Below are 7,841 nucleotides of genomic sequence, written 5' to 3'. Positions count from 1 at the left end.
TCAGCTTTTTAAGTGGGGATTTTTAAAGCTGTCTCCAGTTCCTATAGCAACCAGTTTCAAATTTGTAGTTCAAGGCTATTGGTCCAACACTATATAAGTTAGTCTGGAAGAAAATCACGGCATGAACTTGCTCCCACTAAAATCATTTTGCATTTCTTCATTCGTGTAAATAGAATCAGAACAGATCTAAAATTCGGGTCTAGCTTCAAAGTCTTCCTGGGCTTAAAGACACCCTCATGCCAAGGTTTCATATCTCAAATTAATAGCTGTATACCAGTATTGTTTGATGGTAGTCTGTTGTTTGTTTTGGGGGGTTCTGGGGGTTGGGTTTGCGGGTTTTTTGCAACGCTATTTTCGGTGCCTGAAAAAATTAGGGAGGAAGGGGAGCTGTTTAGTATGATGAATACCATATTGATGCTGCAGTATCTTTAGAGAGCTGAAAAGAGCCCAGGTCCAGAAATTAGAGTGCTAAAAATAATTACTTCAGTAGGTGGCACTATTCCCTCTGTGTCACTCCTGAGTCAATACCCTTACATGGTGCTCTGGGGCTAAAGAGATGTAAAGAAGAACCCTGTCTGTTGGGATTATTGAAGACCACTCGTTACCCCTCCCAGCAGTGGTAGCTGTTGTTTTTTATAGTCTGATCAGAAGACAAAAACACAGCCTACCTTCCCTCTCTCTTTAAATGGATGAGGTGTTTTCGCTCGGTAGGTTGGGTTTATTTGAGAGGGGAGTCCTGAGATTCTGCCCTCAAAGTATCCTGTATTTATGTGGTGCTACTTTAATAGCTGGTCTGTTCCAGCCCAGAAAGGCTGCAAAATGATAGGTCAGGTATCTCCCTAATACACAGACCGAGTCATTCCTCATCTCTAGCTTGCAAAAGGCATTGTTTAACTTAGTGCGGTGGTAATTACAATGATTTAAAAGCAAGTTCAGGAAAGGCTCATTCTTACTGTGAAACAAATAATATTCTGTTAGAAATATATGGTCTGGTAGTCACAAAGCTCTACAACAGAGCATAAATACCTGCCATCCATTCCCAAAATACATTCATATGCAATTTCAGTTTAGTCAGTTCTCACAGCTGTTAGACAATATAATATAATATAGTAATTATTTATGTGTGGCTTCACTTTACACTGTAATGTAACATTGGATTAGTTTTTTCAGGCTAGCTGCAGAAGTCTTTTTTTTAATTTATTTTTCTTAAATAATGTATTTATTTTGCTTGGCTAAGCTTCTCTCTCGCTTTGGTGATAACAAGCAAGCCCAACTGTACGGCAAGATTTGTAGAGAATTCCTGTATTCTCTGAGCATATTTAAAAGGAGAATCCTTCAAGTCAGTTGTCTATATAATATGGCTGCAGTTCAAAAGCACCTTTGTGGCATCCAGTGGTAATCGTGCCAGCCACAAATAGCACTTGGACCAGGTATGTTGCATTACCTATAATGCAATTAAAGAGGAAGGATATTGTTTAGGAAGCGGCTAGACAGTTTCTCGGTCAGGGAATTCCCAGCTAAAGAGATCCAGCCTGGTTTTAAACTTATGCAGATCAGATCCTGGGCTTGAACTTAGTTCCATAGGCTTTAGCTGAAATGTCTTTTGCTTTTCATTCCCTGTCATTCATCTGGAATGCAAGTTTAATGCTAATTTCGTATGTTGGGGCAGCATCAGAAGGCAGTAGTTAGAAGTCAACAGCATCAAAGCAAATTTTCTGTAAATCCCATCTCCCTTTGCCAAGCACTGTTCGGGCCATCTTCTGTCCTTAATATTCTGCCCGTGAACATTCCTGGGTATTCACCACATAAGGCTAAGAATAGTTCAACCATTTAAGGGCCTGAGCTTACACGCAGAGCCTGTGTGAGTAAAGGATTGCTGGGCTGGATCACTGTTAAAACATTCTAGCAGTTTATCAATAACAAGGTAATAAAACAACACCATCTGATTTCAGCTTTCTTACCTTAGCAAAATATTGGTTCTTTGTCAAGCTGAGGCTTGGTTCCTGTGCACAAGGAAACAGAGGTTTGTGTAATTACCAGCTCTCTGTTAGGCTTGGTGATGATACTTAAGCATAAGTCAAATATTTGTGTATTTTCTTAATCTATCTTATCCAGGCTCAGACGATGAATGAACATACAGTACAATATGATATAACCAAAAAAATTCAATAAAATGAGAAATGAATTCAGCAAAAACCCACAAATCTCTAAAGGGAATTTAGAAATACATTTGTCGGTCCAAGCCTCTAGTAACATATTTATGTATCCTTTAAGATACTAAATCAATCCTCGGTGTTTTTCTGCCTGATGTCTGGATTCATGACAGGAAGCACTTGAAGAATTGATGTCTGCCTGCACTATCACCAGGGCTGTGTCTTTTCATTTGCCACCATGTAGCTTCAGTCTCATTTTCCAGTAGATGACAGACCATTTGCAATATCCTGGTGGTGACACTGAAACTCTTTTCTTCCTTTCTCCTTTGCTACTCCAGTATCGTGAAGACTAACCTCTCACTCAAAAGCATGAGATGTAAAAATTAACACACTCAGAGAAGGCTGGATGAGAGGAAAGACTGCTTTCTACAGAGTCTTCTGGTGCTGAAGTGTGCAGAGTTCATGTTGGAAGCATTCCTCAGCACTCATAAGACCTTTCTCTTGTGTTTATTTTGAGGAAAACAGATTCTTGTATTGACATCATGGTTCAGGAGCAGAGATGTTGAAAACTGTGAATATTTGTAACATTGCAGCCTGATTATCTATGCTTTCCTAGATAAGTACCATTTTCATAACTAAGCATTGACATAAGTATCTAAAAGGACCACATAACAGTGGTTTTCAGCTTGTGATCTGTGGCTCCATAGATGACTTATAAGATGGCCTCAAAAGCTAGTGGTAAATACTAAGTATGTAGTCGGGAGGCTTAAATTCTTTACACAGAAATCCACACCCCTATAAAAAAAAAAAAAAGCAATGGTCCGTATATTGGCAAAGTCTGAAAACCTTTGTCCAAAGAAAGACGTGGAAATAGAAGAGAAGAGAGGCACGTTCAAGCAGATTACAAGAGACTCAGTGGTGAAGAGACTGTGGGTACGTCTCTTGGCAGACTGACATACAACTCAAGTGGCTTTAAATGAGCAAGCCCAAATACTGGATGCTTTCTAAGGAACAGCCACATGAGATTTGCGTGGGCTTCTTGGTGCTGCTAAAAAAGACAGTGCCTTGGACAGGACTTTGCTGTTGCTATAAACTGCTTCTGGTACAAATGGAAATTAATTTTGGGCTTGCCGTGTAGAGTTCCCTCCAGTGGGAAGATGGAATAAACTGTCAATCTGTACAGAGTCCAGATGAGGTAAAAGTAAGGAAAGGAAGGGCACACTAGGGTGAAAGGACTTTTCAAGAGTTCCAGCACAGGTAAGAAGCAGAGTGGGAAGCAGGGAGGGAGGCGAAATAAAATCATGCATTAAAATGTATTAGTGGCCATCATCTGAGCGGTTCAAGTTCTACTTTGATCTACAACTCAAGCCTATTTGTTACATCAAATGGCTCAAGAAAAGGAGACAAGATGTTTTCCTCAGCATTACATACTAAAGTTCACTTCAGAAAAAAAGCCTTAAAATAAACTTGTTGAAGTATTTTAATGGCATGTTATTAGTACATTATTCCTACTACGTCATGAAAGAATAAAAAATAAGAAAAATCAAAACCCATCTGGTAAAAAATTACTTCCTGAAAAAAGAAAAAAAAGTAATATCTTACTATTTCCTTTGAATTCAGCACATTTCTGAGTTTTTATTTGGGTGAGGATAGAGCTTTTCATATGGCAAGTGGTCCAGATAAATTTTTCCAGCAGAGTGTGTTGCTTGTTGTACAGTATTTCCACAGTGTGTAGAGGAAAGCAGGCACTCTCTATGTATTTATCCTCAACAGAGTTCAAGCTGGGTTAGCAAGGGGCACCTGCTGCAAGCGATTCAGGCTGTAGGTAGCAGTAGTGACTCTCCTGCCTTCTCTCCTCACTGAAAACAAGGCAAATTAGGCAACTAAGTTCTTCAAGTTATGCCGAATTAATCAGGGTTGGGACGCTCTCATAGTCCTTAAACTACCACCCTCAACATGTGCGTGTGTGGGAGGCTCACAGTGATATGAAATAGTCATGCAATACTCCCATGGACCTACGTATGGTCCAGCAAGCAGTGCTAGGGTAGCCAGCTCCCTCACTTCTTCACAGCAGCGTTCCCAGGGAAGTCCTGTAGAGCAGGGTTTAACCTGGGAGGAGCATAGCAAGACTGCGGGGGTCCATACATCAGGGAAGAGGACAGGTTTCCCTGGCCAGCAGCCCTGGTCTTGCATTGAGCGTGTAAATACTGTGATGAGCTAAGTAAAAGCCCATGGCTGTGCGTTGCTCTAGTCTTAAGCAGTCAGATAACGTCAGAAAAAAAAAAGCCAATATAGACACCACAAATCCTCTGAATGCTTCCCTTTCTCTGCCAGATGCTGGTAGGATCACAGAGATGGTGTTTGGTCTGACAAAACCAGATGCAGCTCAGTCAGATACCCACTTATATCTGGTGGGACAGTGTCCTCACAGGAACTGCAGTCCACAGAGATGCCCCCTGACAGGAGTCCTAGCAGGATGGGTTTGTGCCATGAGGCTCTGTCAGGAGCAGAATGAGTCACCTCATGCTGGACGGCCTCCAAAGTCGCTCTGAAAGCAGTGACCCAAAACGCTCTTAGAGGACTCTGGTGGCTCCCTATCCTGAGGGCAGCCATACCAACAGTATTGAAAGATCAAACGCAAAGAAAAACTGATCTGCCCCTTTTCTATGTTCTTCTGTGCATCAAAGCTCACCATTTCTGCTGAAGCCGAGTAGGTGAGTGGAGTGACACTCAGGAATTTCACCAGAAATTATGTGCTGTCACAGCAGCCACCTTGCCTGTATGTGTATGTATATTTTTAAAAAAAAGTGAAAAAAGGACATTTGAGATGAGCTCACAGAATCATTGGTCTCCAGTACTGTTTTTCCTGAGAAGAGGTTGTCGTATCACAGCTTCCTTACGGGTTAAAGGAAGAGCTCCCTAAGAGCAGACAGGTTCTGGCCAGGTTTCTGGCCATCCAGAGTTTCAATGTAGAGGAAACACTGTATGTTTCTCTCTTTACCGTGATGGGAATGAAATGTAAAGAGGGGTTGCATGAGGTCTGATGGAAGTCTCTTAAGGGGGCTAGGAGCTCACCATAATGGGACAGCAGACCTGAAGGCCAAGGGCTTATGCTGCTCAGCTGGTCCATCACTAGGAAGGAGCTGGCCATGCTCCTGCATGTGAGACACGTGGAGTCAGGCTGTGCAGCTGGAAGACCAGGCTGGGGAGTACCAGGAAATGTGTAGTGACTGCTTGGTGCTTGCCCGCGCTCTGGTATGGGGGGCTTTGTGGCTGTCTCCCCATTTTCATCCTCATTTCAAATTGCCTGGTGTGCAAGAGTGTTTCTTCCAGTCTCACCATAAACCTTTCACAGTCCCTCTCCTTCACCCACCCCTTTTCACCCCATGGCATCCCATGCTGGAGGGAGACACGGGTGAGGTGGGTTTGTGGCAGGACAGGGCAGCATTTGCGAGAGATGACACTTTTCTGCGATAGACGCTGCATGGGGGGTGCCCCAACGGGGGACTGTTTACAACGTGATACCTCAGCAGCTGCTTCAGTCGCAGCCATGAGCCGTCAGTGCGTATGGTTTTATGGCACTTTCATCACCATCTGTCACTCCTTTAATGGCATGGGGTGCGCGTCTTGCCACCTTCCCCCTGCCACCCCCGTGCCCCCCCTGCCGCATGCACACACATGCACGTTGAGGAGCTCAGCCATATGGCCCTGGGTAAGCCACACTGCACATCCTCATCTTCTGGGTCCATCTTGAGGGACTGCAGGGGACAGCAGCTAGATAGGGTGGCCCAGGTAGCCCAGGGTTACAGCATAAGAGTGGAAAACATAATATTATCGTACTAACCTGGGAACCGCGCTCTGTCCCCAGTTCCATCTTTGTGGATGTCTGCCATCCTAATGCAGGCTGTTGGGCAGTGGTGGATGTTTGGCCTTGTCTTCTGCAAGGAAAACTATCCTAAAGGTTACTCTTTGTTTATACTTTATGCTAAACTGAAAAAGAGTAAAACACACACACACATTTTTAAATAAAAGTATTTGTTTATGTATACATAGACACACCCCAAGGCTTAATATCATGCCCTTGCCAAGGAACATAGGTTATTTCAGCTTGACACATTTTAATTGCAAAATCCAGGGTGTTCTTTTCATTCGTTCAAAACAAGAGAAAACTCCGAGTGAGCTGTAGCAATCGCAATCCCCGTGGCTGTCTTCCATCACGAATCTGTGTCCGTGGCGCGAGCACACGTGGTTTGAAATCAAAGCCTTCTCGAGCCTCAGAGAAGCACCCCCAAGAAAGTAACGAGATCTGGTTTGCCATGCCTTAACTTTCGACTCGTGGAGTTTTTTAATGCCCGTAAGCTTAACGCTGTGCATTATACTGTTATCTGCGTTACCTGGGAGGGGGGCACGGGGGGCTGTGCGCAGGGAGAGTTTGTGGCTGAGAGTAAACTTCACTGTAGCAATTTTTTATTTTTTTTTTTTCCCTCTTACGTGTCCCTCTGATTGGTCATTTGATTATAGTGAATCCCAAAAGGCTCATGGATTAAAAACAAAGGCTGGTTTGTAAGTGAACTTGCTGTTGATGGATTAGGGCAGTGTGCCGGCTGTAACCAGATCCACAATACAAGTTCATTCATTTGGAGAGCAGCTCTCGACTCGCATTACACTCTCTCTGACTCGGCTCTTTACCATCCAGCCAGTGAAACTTTACACCTCCACGATTTTATCACAGCCTCAGTTCACCAACAATGTGTGTCATGCCGTGAAAAATATAACTATAAATCAAAGTCCTACATATGGTGGAGTGGTAACCTTTCCAAAGACCCTGTTTTGGAGGCCGTCGCTAAACAGATTTGTTTGTGTGTGAGTGTGTGTGTGTGTGTGTGTGTGTGATGCATAAACACATATGACAATCAAAGGCTACCACAACAGAGCGCTCTTATTTTCTAAGCTGACATTTCACAGTAGGAGCCAAAAAAGTTCATTTTGGAGCACAGTGCAATGTTTGTGATATTAATATCAATAGACGCCTTTTAGATTTTCACTATAAAGCCAAACACATTCGAGGGTGATACGTTTTTACATCATTAGTTGGGAGGCAAAGCAAAGCATGCCCGCATTTCTGAAGGGAACTTTCACCCTTGATTTTTTTTATCTCTCTCACTCTCTTTGGCTCACGTGCCACTCTGAGCATTCCCAATCCTTGGAGAGTGCGATCTTTAAGAGCTGTCATTACACTTCTCAAGTTTGACAGAAGATAAGAAAGAGAACAACTGGTTTTAATCATGACAGATTCCAAGTCCTGGAAATCTTTCCAGAAGTTACTCCCAAGAGCTGACGTTTTCCGAAGCCCCTTCTCCTTTCCGCGCATGTGTGCTTATTCACACAATCCAGAGATCCTCACCTCCAGATCTTTTTGCTTGCCAAATACTGTCCCTCGTAGACAGGAAGACTAAACCACGATGTACCTTTGCAAATTAGGCATGATCAACTATTTCTACGAGGGAAGAGAGCCAGGACTAGGAATGCAATCGCCCAGCAATGGGAAGCCCCAAAGAAAAGTTGTCAAGCCAAGACCATGCTGTGCAAATGGCAGTTCTGCCTGAGGAAGGAAGCACCCGCCAAGGCCCATTTCTGGTCAGTGGTCCTGATGACTTGTGGAAGTCTCATCCGCTTCTCTTGCCTAGA

The 7,841-nt window shown here is 43.4% G+C and overlaps 1 protein-coding gene across 3 annotated transcripts in view; it reads left to right on the top strand.

Moving 5' to 3' along the window:
* Positions 1 to 7,841, top strand: part of LOC128908446 (potassium voltage-gated channel subfamily KQT member 1-like) — a 516,130-nt gene that overhangs the window by 353,770 nt on the left and 154,519 nt on the right. The gene's annotated exons all lie outside the window — the stretch shown is intronic.

This window comes from Rissa tridactyla, chromosome 1, assembly GCF_028500815.1.
Source record: "Rissa tridactyla isolate bRisTri1 chromosome 1, bRisTri1.patW.cur.20221130, whole genome shotgun sequence".
Classification (NCBI taxonomy): domain Eukaryota; kingdom Metazoa; phylum Chordata; class Aves; order Charadriiformes; family Laridae; genus Rissa; species Rissa tridactyla.
The sequence above is the reverse complement of the archived record's forward strand: the minus strand, read 5'-3'. Positions and strand labels throughout refer to the sequence as shown.